Source organism: Cherax quadricarinatus, chromosome 8, assembly GCF_038502225.1.
Source record: "Cherax quadricarinatus isolate ZL_2023a chromosome 8, ASM3850222v1, whole genome shotgun sequence".
Classification (NCBI taxonomy): domain Eukaryota; kingdom Metazoa; phylum Arthropoda; class Malacostraca; order Decapoda; family Parastacidae; genus Cherax; species Cherax quadricarinatus.
Window position 1 is genome coordinate 59437607 of NC_091299.1, and position 25399 is coordinate 59463005.

The following is a 25399-nucleotide window of genomic DNA, read 5'->3' on the forward strand; positions in this document are numbered from 1 at the left end:
GGTGCTCTTCGCAGCTACTCCTAGGTTGAGGGACTGATTACCTCATCTTCTGTACATAGTTCTACTGTCTTCAAGTTATGTCCTAGAATTTGTATTGATAAAGCCACTGGATGGCGAAACGTCTACAATAAAGATACCCAGATGTTGCACATGTGTCTTAATTTCATCTTGTCGGTATTATATACCATTCTTACACAGCTTTCTTGATAGTTGTGACAGAACCCACAGGCACAACACCAGACACAAACATCTCTGACATTCCCCGTGTCCGACTAAACCTTTACAAAAATTCAATGTATGTCAAAGGCCCTAAAATCTGGAACACCCTACCTGAAAATTCCAAAACTGCAGACACATTCATCACCTTCAAAACTACCATCAGAAAACATCTTATCTCCCTGATACACCCTGTCAACTAATACGAATACCACCTGGTGGTTCACACTTACACTCGCCCATTTGACCATAAACAGAAATATCAATCTCAATCTCAAAATAATGAATCTTAACTAGTCATAAGTTGGCCTGTGATACTCCAATACTGAAACTATGTACTGTGCCAAAACAAAAGTATTCACATTGCTAAACTCACAAATAGTATTTAGTCACTTAGCCATAATACCAACTTACCTCATAATTTTGTAATATTTTAAACTTAAGATTTAATATAAATCTGCCCAAAATGCCTAGCCATGCTAGGTGTTCTAGTGGTACACTCTGTAATTATTATTTTACTACATGTAAACCACACAATAACCAAATTCTGTAAACTCAGCATTGTAATACTTATAGAGAATAAACTTTGAATTTGAATTTGAATGGTATTGTATACCATTCATTTACAACATGGTATTGTGTACCATTCATTTTCAACATGGTATTGTATACCATTCATGTACAACATGGTATTGTATACCATTCATGTACAACATGGTATTATGTACCATTCATGTACAACATGGTATTGTATATCATTCATGTACAACATGGTATTATGTACCATTCATGTACAACATGGTATTGTATATCATTCATGTACAACATGGTATTGTATATCATTCATGTACAACATGGTATTGTATATCATTCATGTACAACATGGCTGCCTCTCTTACAGATTTTGCATGTTCTGTGACTAAAATATTGTGGTTTTTATGAGTGATGGGGTCAGTAGAAGGAAATAAATGGCCCAGGATAAGAATACAACAGGTTCTCGAATAACATTGTTTTCTTATAACGTTGATGTGATAATAAAATTGAAAGAATATAATTATAAATTACTGTAACCCAAGAATTTGAAAAGTATGTGGTAATCATGTGATAATTGTTTCACTTAGTCTCCAGGAACCTGTCAATGACGTTAAGTGAGGATTTACTGTATGGGTCACGGACTGGGTCGTAGGGATGTTGACCCCCGAAGCCGCCTCCAGGTATAGTTAAGGAAGATACAGTGGAACCTTGGTACTTGAACTCAATTCATTCTGAAAGGCTGTTAGTGCCTATCTGCTGGAGTATCGAACAGTTTCTTCCCAACTAATTTTCTTGTTGGTCAGCTGTTATCACTAATCCTCGTAGGCCCTGTAGTGAATTATTTATACAATATAAAAAAATTGATAATAAAAATGGAAAATTATTATAATCAGAAGTGCTAATGAAGGTTGAAAAATACAGAAATAATATGAAAGAATTATGTGACATAAGACAAGCATAAAGAACCAAGACAACTGGAAGAAAACTTTGATACAGATATTGAAGCATCAAGGAAGGTTTCTTGATGCTGGTGAGGGGCTCTTGATCTAGGGGACTGGATCTGTGCTTCTACCCCAGCTCCCCTTCAGGTGCTACACAATCCCTACAGGTTTAGTGCTCTCCCATAATTTTTTATTAACACATTGGCCTTCTCCCACCAAGACAGGGCGGCCCATAAAAGAAAAACTTTCATCACTATTCACTCCATCACTGTCTTGCCGGAGGCGTGCTTACACTACAGTTATAAAACTGCAACATTAACACCCCTCCTTCAGAGTGCACTGTACTTCCCATCTCCAGGAATCAAGTCCAGCCTGCCAGTTTCCCTGAACCCCTTCATAAATGTTACCTTGCTTACACTCCAACAGCATGTCAAGTCCTAAAAACCATTTGTCTCCATTTGCTCTTAACATGCTCACGCATGCTTGCTGGACGTCCAAGCCTCTCGCACACAAAATCACCTTTACCCCCTCCAACCTGTTGTGATCCCCCTCCTACATACTCTAACCTGAGCCTCACTATCCTCGTAAAAACTCTTTACTGCACAATACAAATAGGTAATCTAAATATTGAAGTCGATACACTACCTGTAACTACCATTATCACCATTAACTACTACCATCACCATTAACTACTCACAGGGCTCAACATGGCCGACACGGCAGGTTGTGTAACGGGCTAGCTGCGGGATTTTCAAGGATAGCTCCTGGTCAAAGAGGCTGACCAGGTCCCTACTTAACAGAACTCAGTGTGAATGCTTTGAGAAGATACCAGAGCAGCGAACGGACATCCCAGTGCATCGTTTCAGCGTAAATAGTTGAAGTGTTGTGCAGTTTCAGAGGATTTGGTGTTGTCGAGTCAGGACCAGTCAGCGCCTCCCCCCCTCTCCGCTGGGGGGGAGGGTGTGTGTAGTAAACAGTGACCCTCTCATAACGCCTCACCCCTGCCCGTCTCCCCCGCCTCACCCACCCAACTACCAGCGCCACCCCATCTGTAGAGGGTACTTCTCCCCTAACCCACGATGTCAGCGATGGCACTGCAGCCACAGGGAGTGCCGGGCTCACAGGAACTTCCACTACAGGGACAGCATCGTGGAGTTCGACCGCGAGGCAGCTGTCAGGTGTGCCACAGGCAGTGTGTACTCAGTTCCTCAAGCTTCAACATCCGTGCACACGAGGGCCTGGGATCTTCAATCAACTTGGCGTCCACCAGGACGCTGACATGTCCCTAGGGGAGCTCTCCATCGGGCTGTTAACGGAGTCACTGGCTTCTTGGACCTCTTGGGGAGGGTCGATGGTGCTCGTGCAAGCAGCAGATCCCTGGGCAACTTGCTGCTGTTTGCAATGGCTGTCTACCGAGGAGAGACAGGCACCTAGCAACATCTGTTGTTGGGGCAATGGATGAATTCCCTGCTATGTTTGTTAACTGCTCATTACTCTGTAATTTGTCTATGATTGTAATCATGTGATAATGTGTTTATCATTCATTACCTTTGAAACTTGTCATGATTTTGACCAGCTCTACCTGGAGCTCATTACCTTTGTAACTTGGTCATGATTATGACCAGATGTAGTTCATTACCACTGTAACTTGCTCAGCTATCAAAACTTTGGCGTCCAGTCCCTGGACCAATTATGTACCTCTGTAATCTTTTGACTACCGCCCACAGGATGGGTATGGGGTGCATAATAAACATATTAAACTAACTATTAAACTAACATTAACTACTACCATCGCTACCTAACACGTTAATGTGCCTCAAGATCTATCCTAGCATGGGCCAGTAGGCCTACTGCCATACTTCTCTAATATTTAAACTTATGTTTCTCCAGCCTATAAACTGTGGGAATGCTTGGTTCCTAAATCTGTACTCTCTAGGGCTGTATAATCCTCCGGGTTTAGCGCTTCCCCCTTGATTATAATAATAATAATAATGTACTCTCTAGAATGCAGGAGGGAGAGATACATGATTATATACATCTGGAAAATCCTAGAGGGACTAGTACCTAGAGGGACTAGTGGTGGTGGCCCGGTGGCCTGGTGGCTAAAGCTCCCGCTTCACACACGGAGGGCCCGGGTTCGATTCCCGGCGGGTAGAAACATTTCGACACGTTTCCTTACACCTGTTGTCCTGTTCACCTAGCAGCAAATAGGTACCTGGGTGTTAGTCGACTGGTGTGGGTCGCATCCTGGGGGACAAGATTAAGGACCCCAATGGAAATAAGTTACAGTCCTTGATGACGCACTGACTTTCTTGGGTTATCCTGGGTGGCTAACCCCCCGGGGTTAAAAATCCGAACGAAATCTTATCTCTTATCTTCTTACCAAACTTGCACACGAAAATCACTCCCTGTGAAAGCAAAAAGACTTGGCGTATGATGCAACATCCCCCCAATGAAAAGCAGGGGTGCCACTAGCATGATGAGAGACAATACAACAAGTATTGGGGGCCCAAGACTTCAACTGCTTCCCAGTGTACATCAGGGGGATTGCCAATAGACCTCTGGCTGTCTTCAAGCAGGTACTAAACAAGCATCTAAAGTCAGTACCTGACCAGCCGGGCTGTGGTTTGTATGTTGTATTATGTGTGGCTAACAGTAACAGCCTGGTTGATCAGGCCTTGATCCACCATGAGGCCTGGTCACAGACCAGGCTGTGGGGGCATTGACCCCCAGAACTCCAAGTATACCAGATATGATCTATCACAATAAATTCTGATACAAGATTATTGTCTTAATAAAGTTACTGTCTGTGTCTACAACTACAGATGGCACCTATAACATTGCACTTTGGTGCCATCTTGTATAAGGAAAATGATAGTGCTTGGAGTTGTCACTACACTGCATTTGGGGTGCCACCTAGTGCAGGGAGACAGCACTGTATGACCCAGGTGGGTTTAGTGCTTAGTTTTGATAATGGCACAAAGTTAATGAAAATAGCACTAGGTTGCCATCTATTGGAGGAAGAATAAACTAAATTAGTTAATTTTTTGCACAATAGATGGCCCTAAATATTACTAATGAAAATGGCACTTGGCTGCCATCTATTGTTGTAATTATTTACTAAATCTAGTTCAGTTTTTGCATAATAGATGGCACTGTCAGTTAATGAAAATGGGAAGATAAAGGGCAGACTAAACTAAATATTTTTTTAGTTCACTTTTTGCTCAATAGATGGCGAAAAAAAAATTTGAAAATGGGAAGATCAACTAGGGGAGACTAAACTAAATATTTTTAGTTTCTTTTTTGCACAATAGATGGCGCTGAAAATTACTAATGAAAATGGCACTTGGATGCCATCTAGTGTGAGAATTATGAACTAAACTTTTAGTTCATTTTTTGCACAATAGATGGCGCTGAAAATTACTAATGAAAATGGCACTTGGGTGCCATCTAGTGTGAGAATTATGAACTAAAAATATTTTATTCGGTCTCCCCTAATCAATCCTCCCATTTTCTAATTTTTTTTTGCCATCTATTGAGCAAAAAGTGAACTAAAAAAATATTTAGTTTAGTCTGCCCTTTATCTTCCCATTTTCATTAACTTAGTGCCATCTATTATGCAAAAACTGAACTAGATTTAGTAAATAATTATAACAATAGATGGCAGCCAAGTGCCATTTTCAATTTTTAGTGTCATCTGTGCAAAAAATTTATTTAGTTTATTCTCCCTAAATTATTATAATCAAAAAGAAGCGCTAAGCCACAAGGGCTATACAGCTATTTTCCCTAAAGTAAATGGCAGCCTGGTGCCATTTTCATTAACTTTTACTTTGATACCTATTGCAGCAAGTGATGCTAACTTGTTCTGTTACAGAGGGTGAAGCACAAAACCTACAGAGGTCATATTATTATTATAATCAAGGGGAAAGTGCTAAACCCGGAGGATTATACAGCACCTGGGGGGGGGGATGTGGAAGGCATTCAGGCTTAATTCGGGGAACTGGAGCACAGATCTAATTCCCTAAATCAAGAGCCCCTCACCAACATCAAGGAACCTTCCTTGAGGGGACAGAGGTCATAGTGTGCCTGGGAATTGGGAGGCAATTATAATCATAACTAAGAGCTAAACCCACAAGGGTCAATGAGAGGCAGGCCAATTCAATCCAAGAGAGGATTATTACAATCAAGGGGGAGCACTAAACCTGGAGAATTATACAGCACTTGTAGGAAAGAGGACTGAAGGTATTCAGACTCAATTCAGGGAACAGGAGCACAGATCCAATTCCCTCGATCAAGAGCCTCTCGCCAGTATCAAGGAACCTTGAGAGGATCCAAGAGGAAAAAGTCCAGTTCCTTGCATCAGGTGCCCAACACTAGCATCAAGTTCAGTAGATGCAGGAAAGTGGTCGAGAAAGACACATTAGCATTATTATTATAATCAAGGGGTAAGTGCTAAACCCGTAGGATTATACAGCTCCGGGGAGGTGTGGAAGGTATTCAGGTTTAATTCAGGGAACTGGAGAACAGATCCAATTCCCTAGATCAAGAGCCCCTCACCAGCATCAAGGAACTTTCCTTGAGTGGAGAGACACGAGCAAATGTGAATATCTAGAAAATATTTGTGTTCTGGGACTATGATCCTCTGTAACAAACACAAGTTTGAGAACAACACATACTGGCAAGAGTGTAAGGTGATGACCTGACCAGTGAGGTAGGAGACAGCATCAGGTAACCTTTGAGGTCGACTGACAACTACATCATGAAGTGGACAGGTTTTGGTTGAGTATCAGATGTGTCGGTGTTTTCCACATGTTATTATGACCAGCTTTTTTGTCCAGTTGCAGCGACTGCAATTAATCAAGGTTCCAGGCATTTTCAGAATCTAAGGTTGTGTTTGACATAAGGACACAAGTGCAACTAATGCAACATTTTATTTTAACAATTCACTCTGCAGGAACTTTGTTAAGACATTACAAACAAGGACACAGAGTATATATAGGTATAGTGTGAGGTGCAAAGCATAATACAATCACTGTAGGTAATAGCAGTAGTATTTGTGGTAGTAATAGTACTAACAATACCAACAATACCACCAGTCCGATGACATTCTTCTTTGCAAATATACAGGGTCTAAAGCCAGCAACAAACAACAAAATACCTTTCATCCGTGGACTGCTTGCAGAGGCAAAGGCAATGTTCGCGGCTTTCACTGAGACCCACATAAAGGATCACTTGGACAACGAAATATGGATCCCAGGTTACAACCTATACAGATGTGACAGAGTGAACAGGCAAAAGGGGGGGGGGGGGTTGGCCTGTACATTGCAGTCACTTGTTTGCACAGAACTGCTAAATGCCTCAAATGATGTAGTGGAAGTTTTAGCAGTAAAGGTCGAGAACCAAAACCTAGTCATTGTGGTAGTCTACAAGCCTCCGGATGCAACATCCCAGCAATTCCAGGAACAGCTGTTAAAAATTGACCACTGTCTGGAAAATCTTCCAGCTCCTGCACCCAACATCTTGCTCCTGGGGGATTTCAACTTAAGGCACCTAAAATGGAGGAATGTAGCAAATAATATTGTTGCAGTAATAACACCAGGAGGCAGCTCTGATGAAAACTCACACTCACACAAGCTTTTAAATCTCTGCACAAAATTCAATTTAAACCAGCAAATAATAGAGCCTACTAGACTGGAGAATACACTAGACCTCATCTTCACTAACAATGATGATCTGATAAGAAATGTCACCATATCAAAAACAATATACTCAGATCACAACATAATTGAGGTTCAGACATGTATGCGTGGAGCCCCAGACCGACATAATGAGACTAGTCACAAGGGAGCATTCACCAAATTCAACTTCAATAACTAAAACATAAAGTGGGACCAAGTAAACCAAGTCCTAACCGATATAAGCTGGGAAGATATACTAAGCAACACAGACCCCAACGTATGCCTAGAACAGATTAACTTGGTGGCACTCGATGTATGCACAAGGCTTATTCCTCTAAGAAAAAGGAGGAGTAGATGTAAAATAGAAAGAGACAGGCGCTCCCTTTACAGGCGACGGAAAAGAATAACAGAGCGGCTAAAAGAGGTCAATATATCTGAAATGCGTAGGGAGACACTGGTCAGAGAAATAGCAAGCATCGAACTCAAGCTAAAGGAATCTTATAGGAGTCAGGAATCGCGGGAAGAACTAAAGGCCATAAATGAAATCGAAAGAAACCCAAAGTATTTCTTCTCCTATGCCAAATCAAAGTCGAGAACAACATTCAGTATTGGGCCCCTACTTAAACAAGATGGGTCCTACACAGATGACAGCAAGGAAATGAGTGAGCTACTCAAGTCCCAATATGACTCAGTTTTTAGCAAGCCGCTAACCAGACTGAGAGTCGAAGATCAAAATTAATTTTTTATGAGAGAGCCACAAAATTTGATTAACACAAGCCTATCCGATGTTATCCTGACGCCAAATGACTTCGAACAGGCGATAAATGACATGCCCATGCACTCTGCCCCAGGGCCAGACTCATGGAACTGTGTGTTCATCAAGAACTGCAAGAAGCCCCTATCACGAGCCTTTTCCATCCTATGGAGAGGGAGCATGGACACGGGGGTCGTCCCACAGTTACTAAAAACAACAGACATAGCCCCACTCCACAAAGGGGGCAGTAAAGCAACAGCAAAGAACTACAGACCGATAACACTAACATCCCACATCATAAAAATCTTTGAAAGGGTCCTAAGAAGCAAGATCACCACCCATCTAGAAACCCATCAGTTACACAACCCAGGGCAACATGGGTTTAGAACAGGTCGCTCCTGTCTGTCTCAACTATTGGATCACTACGACAAGGTCCTAAATGCACTAGAAGATAAAAAGAATGCAGATGTAATATATACAGACTTTGCAAAAGCCTTCGACAAGTGTGACCATGGCGTAATAGCGCACAAAATGCGTGCTAAAGGGATAACAGGAAAAGTCGGTCGATGGATCTATAATTTCCTCACTAACAGAACACAGAGAGCAGTCGTCAACAGAGTAAAGCCCGAGGCAGCTACGGTGAAAAGCTCTGTTCCACAAGGCACAGTACTCGCTCCCATCTTGTTCCTCATCCTCATATCCGACATAGACAAGGATGTCAGCCACAGCACCGTGTCTTCCTTTGCAGATGACACCCGAATCTGCATGACAGTGTCTTCCATTGCAGACACTGCAAGGCTCCAGGCGGACATCAACCGAATCTTTCAGTGGGTTGCAGAAAACAATATGAAGTTCAACGATGAGAAATTTCAATTACTCAGATATGGTAAACACGAGGAAATTAAATCTTCATCAGAGTACAAAACAAATTCTGGCCACAAAATAGAGCGAAACACCAACGTCAAAGACCTGGGAGTGATCATGGAGGAGGATCTCACCTTCAAGGACCATAACATTGTATCAATCGCATCTGCTAGAAAAATGACAGGATGGATAATGAGAACCTTCAAAACTAGGGAGGCCAAGCCCATGATGACACTCTTCAGGTCACTTGTTCTATCTAGGCTGGAATATTGCTGCACACTAACAGCACCTTTCAAGGCAGGTGAAATTGCTGACCTAGAAAATGTACAGAGAACCTTCACGGCACGCATAACGGAGATAAAACACCTCAATTACTGGGAGCACTTGAGGTTCCTGAACCTGTATTCCCTGGAACGCAGGCGGGAGAGATACATGATTATATACACCTGGAAAATCCTAGAGGGACTAGTACCGAACTTGCACACGAAAATCACTCACTACGAAAGCAAAAGACTTGGCAGACGATGCAACATCCCCCCAATGAAAAGCAGGGGTGTCACTAGCACGTTAAGAGACCATACAATAAGTGTCAGGGGTCCGAGACTGTTCAACTGCCTCCCAGCATACATAAGGGGGATTACCAACAGAACCCTGGCAGTCTTCAAGCTGGCACTGGACAAGCACCTAAAGTCGGTTCCTGATCAGCCGGGCTGTGGCTCGTACGTTGGTTTGCGTGCAGCCAGCAGCAACAGCCTGGTTGATCAGGCTCTGATCCACCAGGAGGCCTGGTCACAGACCGGGCCGCGGGGGCATTGACCCCTGGAACTCTCTCCAGGTAAACTCCAGGTAAACAACTACTACCACTGCCTACAATGATTATATTATACTTTGCACCTTATACACTACCTATATATACTCTCTGTGTCCATGTATTGTCTGTAATGGGTTTGACAAAGCTCCTGGAGAGCAAAATGTTGCTTCAATAAAATGTCACATTAGTTGCACTTGTGTCCATTTATCTAACATACTGTCAGTAATTCTACAGTCAATATTACATCTCAAGTTGTGTCCTGTGATGACTTTCAATGTCAAAAATGCCTGGAAGCCTCATTAATCATTCACAAAAACTGAATAAAAAAAGTTGGAAATTATATGGTGGTTGTGGGGATTAGCTCCCCCTGGGCTCGGTCACAGACCTCCTAGGCTCCCCCTGGGCTCGGTCACAGACCAGGCTTCCTAGGTAGGAAAGGAAATATTACAGAATTAACTCGTAAACGGTCCAAACGTATATATACTTTTTTCAACATTTGAAAGTATGTAAAAAAAGTAGATCTACTTTTTTTTTGTTATATTTGAAAATATGTAAAAAAAACGTAGATCTACTTTTGTAGCGCTACACGTGAACGTAGATCTGCTTGGACCGTTTACAGGTTAAGAACTATGTATTACAAAACACAAAGGAAAGTAATATAAGAAAGGCAAATGTTTTGTTAGTGGGATGAATTGTAAAGGACCTGCCTAGTATGGGCCAACAGGCCTCCTGCAGTGTTCCTCCTTTCTTATGTTCTCTGTTCTCTTAAATTCCTGTGTTTTCTGCTCCCTCTTTACTGTTCTCACTTTTTCAGTAGTTTTCAATTTAGTTATTGTTTGGTGTTTTTTCTGCTTCTTTGCACAACAGTTGTGTCAGGGAAGAGTTACCAGTGTCATGTATATGTATTTTATATTTATGCGTGAGCGTGTTTGATAGGAGTGAATGGAGACAAATGGTTTTTAATACTTGACGTGCTGTTGGAGTGTGAACAAAGTAACATTTATGAAGGGATTCAGGGAAACTGGCAGGCTGGACTTGAGTCCTGGAGATGGTAAGTACAGTGTCTACACTCTGAAGGAGGGGTGTTAATGTTCCAGTTTTATAACTGTAGTGTAAAGCACCCCTCTGGCAAGACAGTGATGGAGTGAATGATGAAAGGTTTTCTTTTTTGGAGCCACCCCACCTTGGTGGGTCGCCCCACCTTGGTGGGTCACCCCACCTTGGTGGGTCGCCCCACCTTGGTGGGAATCGGCCAATGTGTAATAAAAATAAATAAAAATAATTCACCATACATACAATAAGACAGAACACAAGGAAATGTTAACAAGTGTAAAGACTAAGAAGAAAACAAGGAAATGTTAACAAGTGTAAAGACTAAGAAGAAAACAAGGAAAGTGTCCCTACTCAGTGCTCAGAAAGTAAGACACAAAACCCTCATGTACAATACTGCAAAACATTGCTTAAGTAGAGTGTTTACAACAGTATGTTTGTGTGACTACTTGAAAACATTAGGAAAGGACGATCAACTTCATAATACAAGGTGTGGAGTCAAGAGTACAGCAGCTGATCATGTTACCATGCAAAATTTCCCTGCATACTCTAAGCAAATTATTTCTGAGAATGGTTCCAATCTAAACTGAGTGTTTAATGGTGACAAGATAGGACAACCTTGAAGGTGCATGCCATGAAGAACCTACATTAACAAGCAAGTAAAAAGTGCAGCTTGTTGCAAAGGAAGTAAACATTACCTTGCTTCTCTGAACAAATGTAACAGTTCAATTGCAAGGCAATGGTAATTTACAGTGCTGTAAAACATCAAGACAAACCCTGTCTGTTAAATAAAGCATTATTTTATTCCTGCAGTCAAGATATACCTGGCCAGAAAGATAATCTTGTATTCAAGGTTCTCCTCACTCACTCTTGATAATGGAGAAGTCAGAAAGACATTTTAGCACAAATACATGTGCCCCGTTATGTAAAAACTCATCAGAGTAATGGATGGTGGTTCCGAGACTGTTGCGCCAGAGTAATGGCATAAATTTAACATCGCAGATGTTCTTGTGTAAATGAAGGGTAGGGTTAATTATGACCTTCAGTGGTGAATAATTTATTTCATTTTCCCCTAAGTAAGGATGGAGGTAGGTTGAGGAAATTGAGGATCTGGCAAGAACCAAGTTATGAGGAGTTTGAAGATGCAAATGAAATGCTGCAAGAGGTTGATAAAGAAGGAACTGCCTGAGGAACCAAATTCATAGGAAAGAAGCCAATAAAAAATAGTATGATTAGGAAGAACTTGAAGATAAACTACTTAACACTGTAGGAGCTACTTGAGGAAATCCTGGATATTGGTAAAATGCTTGAATTGTCACTTAAAAAAGATCTTGAGAAGTGTGGAAGCATTGTTCTGAAGAGGATTTTGGAGTAAACAATGATGCCTTACCATATTTTAACAGTCCCTTCAATAGTATATACAGTGGAACCTCTAGTTGCGAGCGTGTCCACGTGCGAGTTTTTCCAAATACGAGCAGTCGATGGGTCGATTTTTTGCTTCCATACGCGAGCAAAATTTCCACAAGTGAGCAGACCTCAAGGCAGGTTCCTTGACACTGGTGAGGGGCTCTTGCTCTTGATCTCGGGAATTGTATCTCATTTGTTTGTTGGACTATCTTATTGAAACTTGGGCAATGTATGATGGAAAGATGCTTCTTAACCTACACCTAAAATGAAAGAAATCTAAGCATAAATAATAGAGTTCACTTCTCAGCAATTAGCCACCCCTTAGTGGTAATTTTGAATGGTTTTTATGGTTGTATTCTCGTTTTTTTGGTCTCATTTGATAGAATGGAAGATATATTACAGAAATAGATATGATTTTGATTGCTTTCATGACGAAAAGTGCCTTGAAATTGAGCTCAACCTAGGAGAAATGGTCCATTGCTTAGCTGTTTCAGAGTAAACAAATGACGTCACTGTCCATTCCAATATGCAGTCGTGAATGGGTTGACATATTTATACAATTATTGCAATAAGGAATAACAGTAAATCTTATATTTTTTGTGTGAATAAAAATTACAAATAATTTATATAATAATAATAATAATAATAATAATAATAATAATAATATGTATAATAATAATATGAATAATAACAATATGTATAATAATAGTATAATATAATAATAATAATAATAATATAATGTACAGTGGAACCTCAAATTTTGAACTTAATCCGTTCCAGGAGCTAATTCTAAATTCGAAAAGTCTGAAATTAGAAGCAATATTTTCCATAAGAAAAAATGGAAATACAATTAATCCGTTCCAGAAACCCAAAATATTCACAAAAAAAAAAACATTTTATAGAGATTAATTACAGTTTTACACACAATAAATACTATAGTTTTTAATTATGTATAGTAATACATATAAAATAACATATTTACTTACCTTTATTGAAGACTGGTGATGGCATCTGGAAGATAGGGAGGAGGAGAGAGGGAGTTGGGGTTAGTGTTTGGAAGGAGAATCCCCCTCCATGAGGACTTCCGGTATCAAAGCCCTCTCTGGGGTTACTTCCCTTCTCTGTATTTTAATGCCATTAGGACCAGCTTGAGTCACTGGACCCCAGTCTCACAAAATAATGGTCTACAGTCCTCTGTTTCTGTCTCACAAAATAACTATCCACAGCCGTCTGTTTCTGTCTCACAAAATAACTGTCCACAGTCGTCTATTTCTGTCTCACAAAATAACTGACCACAGTCCTCTGTACATCCTGGCAAGCTCAACAAGTCTCACTCCAATCTCATACTTCTGTATTATTTCCTTCTTCACATCTATGGTGTTTCTCACTTTCTTTACCACAGGGGTGCCACTAGCAAGTTTCTTTGGGCCCATGGCAGCTTATTTCACAGCCCCACAAGCACTAAACACAATTAAATAATCATAAAATGTGTGAATGAGATCGCAGGTTAGTGTTCACTCAAGCATAAACAAAGCTAGACTGCTCATGGTGCCTGCATGGGGACGCGGACAGAGCGGGCCAGTGGACAGGTCCTGTACCTGGCGGTCCAAAAATAAGGGCGCATTTGATAATAGGGACACAGTTTGTCCGAAAAAATGGTCTTATTTTCGAAACGTTCGATATGTGATACGTTCGATTTTTGAGGTTCCACTGTATAATAATAATACATATATAATAATGTACTACATATAATAATTATAATAATAGACGGCTTCAAAAGGCCATCACTAGATGGCAGTGTTTACCACAACAAAGAGGGAGCGGTTGTGGCCACCTCCACCTGTTACATAATGATATTTTTATTCATTTTAGAGTATATATCATGTTTCTTTGTTAGTTATATTATTTGTTATGTCATATCAGATGAACTGTGATGGATAAATAAGCCGTATAGATGATATTAGCGAAGTTGTTCATGAAGCATTTTGCCCGGTGTCCAGACAAACTCTCGTCCACCACTGACATTGCCCATACCACTACATGAATGACACATTTTATTAATTTTAGAGTATATATCAGGTTTCTATGTTATTTATATTGTTTATTATGCCATATTAGATGAAGCGAGATAGATAAGTAAGCCGTAGAGTTGATATTAGTGAAATTATTGAAGTGGAGAATTCCACTGGAACGGATTAATTGCATTTCAATTAATTTAAATGAGGAAAATTGACTGCAAATGAGCAAATCCAGTTGCGAGCAAGGTCATGGAATGGATTAACCCTTTGACTGTTTACGCCGTATAAATATGCCTTACACGCCACTGTTTCTGACGTATATATACTCATAAATTCTAGAGGCTTCAAATCAAGCAGGAGAAACCTGGTAGGCCCACATGTGAGAGAATGGGTCTGTGTGGTCAGTGTGCACCACATAAAAAAAATCCTGCAGCAAACAATGCATAATGAGAAAAAAAAAACTCTGACCATTTTTTTGGATTAAAACACCGACTTTGAGGTGCATTATCATATAGTATTTATCGTTGTATTCTCGTTTTCATGGTCTTAGGTGATAAAATGGAAAACATGTTACAGAAATAGAGATGATTTTCATTACTTTCACGATGAAAACGACCTTGAAACTGAGCTCAAAGCAGCGGAAATGTTCAATTTTTACCAATGTTCAGGAGTAAGCACATCACACCACACGTCCAATACACGTCAACTGGGGAGTCTAATATTCTTTCACTAGTGCACTGATATTATTTATACCATTTTTAAAATAATGTAGTAGTCTGCATACCAGTAAATTTTGTATTTTTTTTTGTGTGAATAAAAAATCAAAATAGAAAGCAATAGAGGGGCCTAGAGATGTGACTAATGAACAGAGGATATGTTATTTTAGTGCCAAGAATGTCTACCTTGCTTATTCTGGACCCTATTTTGAAATTGGCATCTTTTTTGATTTGAGTGAAATTGGCCAAATTGCCAATTTCTGACCACTTTATTGGGTAGTTCAAATCGGTAAATAGATGGTTTCTTGTACTCAACTGATAGATAAAATGGAGTTCTAAAGAAATAGCTATGAGTTTGGTCAACTGGAACAACGGAATTGGCTAAAAACAGGGCTTAATGTCGGCAAAATCGCTGATACGTATATGTCGCCGAGACCGCTAACTTCGCGGGAGCGTAATTCCATGAGTTTTCGACCAAATTTCGAACTTTTGGTTTCATTACCATCGGGAAAAGATTCTCTATCATTTCATAAGTAAAAATAATTTTTTTTTTCAAAAATTTTGCGGCATAGAATGACAGTTTCAGAAAGGGGCTGCGACAGTCAAAGGTTAAACTCGCAAGTAGAGGTTCCACTGTAGTATATAAAAAATGAAATTATGACTACATATTTAATTATTACCTAGGTAGTAGGTTGGTAGAAAGCAACCACCCAGGGAGGTACTACAGGGAGGTACTACCGTCCTGCCAAGTGAATGTAAAACGGAAACATGTAATTGTTTTACATGATGGTAGGATTGCTGGTGTCTTTTTTCTGCCTCATAAACATGCAAGATTTCAGGTACGTCTTGCTACTTCTACTTACACTTAGGTCACACTACACATACATGTTATTTATTTTATTTATTTATTTTATGTCTTTGCAAACAGCACATTGAGATTTTGTATTTACAATAGTGAGTTGCAATGCAAAGACAGCCTCTATTATGCCTAGGCATTATGGCCGCCAACTTAACATTATTGGCTTACACTCTACTTAATACTAAGGAGTGTATCATAGTTGTACAGTCGGATAGTAATTATTTCATAGGTGTAGAGTAGAATATTAATTATAAATGAATCAAAATTTTAATAATACAAAGATATATTTATATTCGAAAATGCTTTTTGTGAAAACAATGATTCAATTATATTCCTGTCAACAATGGATAAAAGGTTCAATGTGATTGTTTCAGTTATGATGTGGGAGAACATAGGTGAGAAGTGTGTATTGAGTATTTAGCATTTAGTCTAGGGTGATTAAGTGGCTTTTGAGAAGAGTCTTAAATTGATTTTCAGACTGAGTTACTTTAATATCTTCTGGTAATGAATTCCATATTTTGGGGCCCTTTATGTGCATAGAGTTTTTACACAGTATGATATGGACACGAGGTATATCAAAAAGAGATCTGTGTCTTGTGTTGTGGTCATGTGTCCTGTTTAGGTTGGTGAGGAGAAGTTTGAGTGGGGGGTTCATATTTGCGTGTATTGTTCTGTGTATGTAGTAGGCACATGAATAAGTATGGATGTTCTTAATGGTGAGCAGATTCAGACTTTTGAAAATTGGTGGAGTATGCTGGTGGGAGTGGGAATTTATCATCATTCTTACTGCTGCTTTTTGCTGGGTTATGAGGGGTTTTAGGTGATTGGATGTTGTTGATCCCCATGCACAAATTCCATATGTAAGATAAGGGTATATGAGTGAATGGTACAGTGCCAGGAGAGCTGATTGTGGAAAATAGTACCTTATCTTTGATAGTATGCCTACAGTCTTGGAGATTTTCTTGGTGATTTGTTGTATGTGTGTCTGGAACTTAAGGCTACTGTCAAGGTGGATACCTAGGAATTTACCCTCTGTGAGTCTTGTGACTGATGATCCTTTTAGTGTTATGTTAACTGGATCATTTGCAGTTTTGTTTCCAAACTGAATGAAATAGGTTTTATCAGTGTTCAGGGTAAGTTTGTTAGTCATCATCCAGGCAGATATTTTCTGTAATTCAGCATTGACTGTGTTTGCTAGTATGACTGTGTATGGGTGGGAAAAGACATATGTAGTGTCATCTGCAAATAATATGGGTTTGAGTAGCTGTGATGCATTCGGTAGATCATTGATGTAGATGAGAAAGAGGAGTGGTCCGAGGACGCTTCCTTGTGGGACTTCTACTGTGATTAGTTGGGTGGAAGAGTTTGCATCATTTGCATACACATATTGAGTTCTGTTACTAAGGTATGACTTTAGGTAGTTGAGGGAGTGGCCTCTGATACCATAGTGCATTAGTTTGGAGTACAGCAGTTCATGGTCGACTGTATCGAAAGCTTAACGTAAATCAATGAAAATGCCCAGCGGGACTTCTTTCTTTACAAGTGCGGTATATATTAGTTCTAGCATGTGTATGATAGCATCATTTGTGCTTTTATTATTCCTGAATCCAAACTGACAAGGGTTTAATATGTTGTGTGAAACGAGGTAGGAATAGATCCGTCTATGAATTAATTTTTCAAAGATTTTAGAGAGCAGTGGTAAGTTAGATATTGGTCTATAGTTATTCAAGTCAGCTTGGTCACCTCCTTTATGGATCGGAGTGACCCTCGCTATTTTGAGGATTGTTGGGAAGGTAGATGATTCAGTGGATTTGTTAAAGTGTGTTGCAATAATTGGTGACAATACTTGAGAAGCTTTTTTGTACATAAAAGCAGGCAAGTTGTTTATGTCTCCTGCCTTGTTTTTAAGGATGTTTATGATGAGCGTAACTTCAATGGGGTTGGTTGGAGCTAGGAATAGCGTATTTGGGTAGGTACCTATGAGGTAGTCTGATGGATGGGTGTTTGTGCTTGGTATTTTGTTTGCTAGATTTTTTCCTACAGTGGAGAAGAAAACATTAAGTCTGTTTGCTGTTTCGGTTGGAGTGAGTAGGGGTTAATCTGATTTTGTTAGTTTGATTGCTTTATTTTTGGATAACTTTTTAGTTCCAAGAATTTCAGATAGAGTTTTCCAGGGTTTTTTCATATCACCTTTGATGTTGTAGATGAATGGTTCAGAGAACCGACATGTTGATAAATTAGACACATGTGCAACTCTTGGGTATCTTTATTGAGGAAACGTTTCGCCACACAGTGGCTTCATCAGTCCATACGTAGGAGAAACTTGAAGAACAGGAGGAGAATGAGGTAATCAGTCCCTCAACCTTGAGTCGATGTGTTCAGTCCATCAATCTTGAATAGAATACGGCATATGAGCAGAGAAGCAGCTTATAAACCATATGGCAGGAGAGGTGCAGCAGTCATAGGTGGTGTCACATTTGTTCAATGTGGAAGTAGGTCGTGCCCAAGAAGTAGGCAAGCGAAGAATTCCTAAGTACTAAGATCCCAAGAAGTTGCAGTGTCTGACAGGTTTGTAGATGAATGGTTTGTAGATGAATGTCGGTTCTCTGAACCATTCATCTACAAACCTGTCAGACACTGCAACTTCTTGGGATCTTAGTACTTAGGAATTCTTCGCTTGCCTAATTCTTGGGCACGACCTACTTCCACATTGAACAAATGTGACACCACCTATGACTGCTGCACCTCTCCTGCCATACGGTTTATAAGCTGCTTCTCTGCTCATATGCCGTATTCTATTCAAGATTGATGGACTGAACACATCGACTCAAGGTTGAGGGACTGATTACCTCATTCTCCTCCTGTTCTTCAAGTTTCTCCTACGTATGGACTGATGAAGCCACTGTGTGGCGAAACGTTTCCTCAATAAAGATACCCAAGAGTTGCACATGTGTCTAATTTATCAATCACCTTTGATGTTATGTAAGCTATTTTCATAATACAATTTTTTTTAACCTTCTTATCAGGCTGGTAAGTGCTGATGAGTAACTTTTTGACTGTTCTCTAGTTATTTGACCCATTCTATACTGTTTTTCATATTTACACTTTGTGTTAATGGATTTGAGGATGCTTGGTGTTAGCCAGGGATTATTCAGTCTCTTTGCTGTGATCTGTTTAATTTTTTTGGAGCAATGTCTGTTATAGAGGCATTGGGATTTTTTTTTAGAAACTTATTTATACATACTTCCCTGGTTGGTTGCTGTCTACCAACCCACTACCTACACATATCAATATTAAATTTTAGACTGATACCCATGCCATCAAAATTAGCTGATAATAACAGCAATAACATTAGCCAATACCACTACTTTGGCACAACCTCAATGTTACCAGACAAGTAAACCAAATTATTATTATTCTTAACATATCAGCCATTTCCCACCAAGGCAGGGTGCCCCCCACAAAAAAAAAACTTTTATCATCATTCACTCAATCACTGTCTTTCCAGAGGCATGCTTACACTACAGTTATAAACCTGCAACATTAACACCCATCCTTCAGAGTGCAGGCACTGTACTTCCCATCCCCAGGACTCAAATATGGCCCACCAGTTTCCCTGAATCCCTTCATAAAAATTTCCTTGTTCACACTCCCCTGCACATCAAGTCCTAAAAACCATTCGATCCTATATAACATGCTCACTCATGCTTGCTGGAAGTTCAAGTCCCTCATACACAAAACCTCCTTTACCCCATCCCTCCAGCCTTTCCTAGGCCGACCCCTACCCCGCCTTCCCTCCATTGCAGATTTATACACTCTCCAATTCATTCTACAGTGGAACCTCAAATATCGAACTTAATCTGTTCCAGGAGCTAGTTCTACATTTGAAAAGTCTGAAAATCGAAGCAATATTTCCCACAAGAAATAATGTAAATACAATTAATCTGTTCCAAAAACCCAAAAATATTCACAAAAAAATACATTTTATTGAGATTAATTACAGTTTTACATACACACAACAAATACTATAGTCTTCAATTATGTATATAAATATAAAATAACATATTTACTTACCTTTATTGAAGATTGGTGATGGCATCTGGAAGACAGGGAGGAGGAGAGAGGGAGTTGGGGTTAGTGTTTGGAAGGAAAATCCCCCTCCATGAGGACTTCTGGTAAAGTCCTCTCTGGGGTTACTTCCCTTCTCTGTCTTTTAATGCCACTAGGACCAGCTTGAGAGTCACTGGACATCTGTCTCACAAAATAACTGTCCACAGTCCTCTGTTTCTGGTGCCTCTTTAACATTTCCCTAAAATGGGACATGGTTTTGTCACTGAACTTGTTGCAAAGATGGCTTGTTTCAGTTTGCTCAGGGTGGTACTTCTCCACAAACATTTGGACATCATTCCACTTGGCGCAAATCTCCTTAATCTTTGAAGAAGGCACCTCATCCACTCCCTCTTCCTCCTCCTCTGAAGCAAGGTTCTCAGCTGTGGTCTGATACTGCTCCAGATGAAGCTCTTGCAGCTCTTCAGTGGTTAGCTCTTCCCTGTGGTTCTCCACCAACTCTTCTACATCCTCACCACTCACCTCCAGCCCCAGGGACTTCCCCAATGCCACAATAGAGTCCACAGCAGGCAGAGGGTCAGCTGGGTCAGGGTCAGGGTCAGTCTCAAACCATTCAAAATCCCTCTTTTGGACACAATCTGGCCACAACTGTCTCCAAGCAGAGTTCAAAGTCCTGGAAGTCACTCCCTCCCAAGCCTTACCTATAAGGCTTATGGAGCTGTAGATGTTGAAGTGATTCCTCCAGAACTCTCTTAGCGTCAACTGAGTGTCTGAGGTCACTTCAAAGCACTTTTCAAACACTGCTTTTGTGTAGAGTTTTTTGAAGTTAGAAATGACCTGCTGGTCCATGGGCTGGAGGAGAGGAGTGGTGTTAGGAGGCAAGAACTTCACTTATATAAAACTGAAGTCCCTAGACAAGAGGTCTAATAAGTTTGGAGGATGAGCAGGAGCATTGTCCATTAACAGGAGGCACTTGAGTGGCAATTTCTTTTCCATGAGGTATTTTCACACTGGGGCCAAACACTTCATGGACCCATTCTTTGAAAATTTGTCTTGTGACCCATGCCTTAAGATTAGCTTTCCACAAGACACATAACTTGTTCTTAAAAACATTGTTTTTCTTAAGCACTCTGGGATTTTCTGAATGATACATAAGTAAAGGCTCCACTTTAAAATCACCACTAGCATTAGCACAGAACAAAAGAGTAAGCCTGTCTTTCATAGGCTTGTGTCCTGGCAGTGCCTTTTCCTCCTGGGTAATGTAGGTCCTCTTTGGCATTTTCTTCCAAAACAGGCCTGTTTTCTCACAAGTGAACACTTGTTGGGGTTTGAATTTTTCAGTGTCTATGTACCCCTTAAACTCCTGTAGAAACTTCTCAGCTGCCCGTTTGTCTGAAATGGCTGCCTCACCATGTCTTACAACATTGTGTATGCCACTACTCTTCTTAAATCTGTCAAACCAGCCTCTGCTGACCTTAAATTTACTATCAGCACTGGTTCCAGAAGTTTTCTGTACCAGATCGGCATGCAACTTATTTGCCTTTTCGCAAACAATCGTCTCTGAAACACTATCACCCGCCATCTCTTTATCCTTGATCCACACCAGCAACAACTTCTCAACCTCTTCAACTATTTATGGCCTTTTTTTGGTTAGCATATTAACACCTTTTGCAACATCAGCTTCCTTGATTTGTTCTTTCTTTGACAGGACAGAACCGATGGGTGACTTGTTTTTCCCTTAGAGCCTGGCAAGCTCAGCAAGAGGGGAGGGACATACACAAGCAGAGAGGGGGGTGGGACACCCACAGGCAAAGAGGGAAGGGAGGGAGGAACACACACACACAGACAGAGAAGGGGAGGGCAGGAGGGACACACACAGGCAGAGCGTATGTTATTTTTTAATTTCACACACTTTGGCAAATTTACATGGCTCTGGTGGCCTGGTGGTTAACGCTCTCGCTTCACACGGCGAGGGCCTGGGTTCGATTCCCAGCCAGAGTAGAAACATTGGGCATGTTTCTTTCCACCTGTTGTCTATGTTCCCCATCAGTAAAATGGGTACCTGGGTGTTAGTCGACTGGTGTGGGTCGCATCCTGGGACACTGACCTAATTTGCCCGAGATGCTCAGCATAACAAGTGGCTTTCTATGTAGTAGTATGTCATTGTTGTCAGCTAGGATTGTATACCATGTACATGTACTTGTAGTAAATAAAGATTATTATTATTATTATTATCTTCAAGACCCAATAAACTGGTACTCAAATGGCCAGCACATGACTTGAAGTCATTCACATTTACTTTAAATGTCCTAAACCTATCCAACAGATATTCAACAAAGGACACGTGGTCATCCCACGTATGAACAACTACAATTATAACAGCCAGGTAACCTTTCATAAATATTTTTAAGACATCAATCTGCTTCGCTTTAACAATTAAACAATAATATATACCAGGTAGCTTTCCTCAGGTTTCCTATTATAGTTTCCACTTGCTGCCTCAGGTTTCCACTTGCTGCCTCAGGTTTGCACTTGCTGCCTCAGGTTTGCACTTGCTGCCTCAGGTTTGCACTTGCTGCCTCAGGTTTGCACTTGCTGCCTCAGGTTTGCACTCACTGCCTCTAGTTTCCACTCGCTGCTTCTGGCTACGTCTTCTTGGCTAAGGCTCCTCAGACTCCAAAATCACATTCATCAACCTGTAAGACAGAAACAAATGCATTTCAAAATTTTTTTTATTTTATTATCACACTGGCCGATTCCCACCAAGGCAGGGTGGCCCGAAAAAGAAAAACTTTCACCATCACTCACTCCATCACTGTCTTGCCAGAAGGGTGCTTTACACTACAGTTTTTAAACTGCAACATTAACACCCCTCCTTCAGAGTGCAGACACTGTACTTCCCATCTCCAGGACTCAAGTCCGGCCTGCCGGTTTCCCTGAACCCCTTCATAAATGTTACTTTGCTCACACTCCAACAGCACGTCAAGTATTAAAAACCATTTGTCTCCATTCACTCCTATCAAACACGCTCACGCATGCCTGCTGGAAGTCCCGCACCTCCTCCTAACTTCCAAACTACAAATTTTCTGCATTATATTCACACCACACATTGCTCTCAGACATGACATCTCCACTGCCTCCAGCCTTCTCCTCGCTGCAACATTCATCACCCATGCTTCACACTCATATAAGAGCGTTGGTAAAACTATACTCTCATACATTCCCCTCTTTGCCTCCAAGGACAAAGTTCTTTGTCTCCACAGACTCCTAAGTGCACCACTCACTCTTTTCCCCTCATCAATTCTATGATTCACCTCATCTTTCATAGACCCATCCGCTGACACGTCCACTCCCAAATATCTGAATACATTCACCTCCTCCATACTCTCTCCCTCCAATCTGATATTCAATCTTTCATCACCTAATCTTTTTGTTATACTATATAATAATAATAATAACAGCAAAGAGAAGTTTCAAAAGGCTGGCAGTAGTTGGAGCCACCATCAACAAAACATTGGTAACCACTACTTTTCACCTGTTGAGACTTAAGTAGTCTAAAGTATTAGGTTAAGTGTGTGCGAAATGTCTCGGTATGCTTCATGTTATGATACGTAAACACACATTGTAACCCTTGCAAAGAAATATTTATTTATTTATCTATTTATTTATTTACGGACTTCCCTTGAAGGGGAAGGACACATTCTGAAATTTCGTTCGTATCCAGAAGGATAAAAATCGACCGAACGATGGTTCGTATCCTGAAAAGTTCACAGGGTGGGGCGTTCGTAAACCGAGGTTCCACAGTATACTAATTCTTTATTTATTCAGACTTCTTACAATAAATATTTTAAGGTAAGTATTGTGTGTACTGTACAACCTCTCCTCACTTAATAATGGAGTTCTGTTCCTAATGCCACATCGTTAAAGGAATGCATCACTAAGTGAGGAGCATACTATAATAGTAGTGAGTTTGTGTGTCTCATCTTTGATATTGTTTGAATGTCACCTTTGCACCATTTATAACCTTTTGAGTATATTCGTAAGTGCTTATACAATAGTGTACTGTATATTGAAATAAAAAGAATAGAGGAAATTAGCTGTAATATACAGTAATATACTAGGAACTTTCTTTGGAGCCATGGTTATTTATTTTGCAGTTGCACTGCAAAAAAAAAAAAAAAACACTAAAAACACAATGGAAAGAAAGCAAAATGTTTGGATGTATGAGCAGAAGCTTCCTCATGCACCGAGAGACACAGGGAAACTGACATGCAAGCGGCCCCTGCCGGTGGACGGACGCGTCCGAAAGGGCCAATCACCGAAGTAATGGGCAATCACAGGGAGCCGAAAAACTGGCCGATAACCGAGGGTGCACCGTACATTATTTAGGTACAACTACTGGTCAGAGAGCCCGTCGTAAGTTTGAGGCATCGGTAAACAAGTATGTCGCAAAATGAGTAGAGGGTGTATATGCATTTTTTACACTTAGTTCTATTGATATAGTAAATATGTTATCAGGCTTTTACATTGGCTGGAAAGTGGAAAATGGCTATGTTTCACTTTTCATCAATTTTTTTTTTATATCAGTACCCTGGAACCTAACCTGCTGTTTAAGCATGGCCCGCCATTATATGGAACTGGGTTGTTTTCATTATATACTGTATAGTTAGAATAACAGTTATTACATTAACATAGAAAAGCTTTACAGAATAACAAATGCAAAATACCCAACCAAGGTGTATGTATTGTGAAATGTATATCATTCATGGGAATGTCTAATTCTTTATGTTGATTACTGTAGAAAATTGGCAGTTGGTTGGTGTGAACAGTAGTTTGCAGTAAGCACCAAACTTATAAGAAATTGAAGCAGGTGGCAACTGCTATCAACACCAGAATGGTTTGACATTAATAATTTAAAAGAAAGTAAGAGTGCACTGCATATTTGTTGTTTAATATTTTGTATAAAGCATTTTCTATAATTCTCAGAACACACTGGACATTATTTATTATATTTGGGAATGTACTTATACCACATTTGAATATGTATTTTTTTACAAATAATAGACACCATGTGTGTGCACCATAATTACTGCCAATATAGGCAGGCAAGTAGGAAGATTAGTTAAGTTCATAATGAATCAATGGGCTGTGACTTTTTTGTGTTATCCTAGGTAATGTACACATGTTAATATTTTTTTCAACAAACTGGCTGTATCACACCCAGTTGGGGTGATCTAAAAACAAAAAGGAGTTTATCTGTTTAAATTTAGTAAATTTAGTTCCTAGTTATGACATGCATGACTTGCGCAGGAAGAATTGTGTTCCATGGAGATAAGAGGAAATAAACAAGAACTAGTAATAAAATAGAACAAAACCCAGAGAGGTGTGTACATGCATGTGTAGTGTGATCTAAGTGTAAGTAGAAGTAGGAAGATGTACATGAAATGTTGTCTGTTTACGAGACAGAAAAAAGACATCAGCAA

At 40.2% G+C, this 25399-nt stretch overlaps 1 long non-coding RNA gene across 1 annotated transcript; it reads right to left on the minus strand.

The window, feature by feature from the left end:
• Nucleotides 1–1210: 1210 nt before the first annotated feature.
• Nucleotides 1211–23581, minus strand: LOC138852423 (uncharacterized). Its single transcript, XR_011391745.1, has 2 exons — nucleotides 22371–23581; nucleotides 1211–1578 (listed from the first exon to the last, which is right to left on the minus strand). It is a non-coding gene; the product is annotated as an uncharacterized lncRNA (long non-coding RNA).
• Between the last annotated feature and the right edge of the window lie 1818 nt (nucleotides 23582–25399).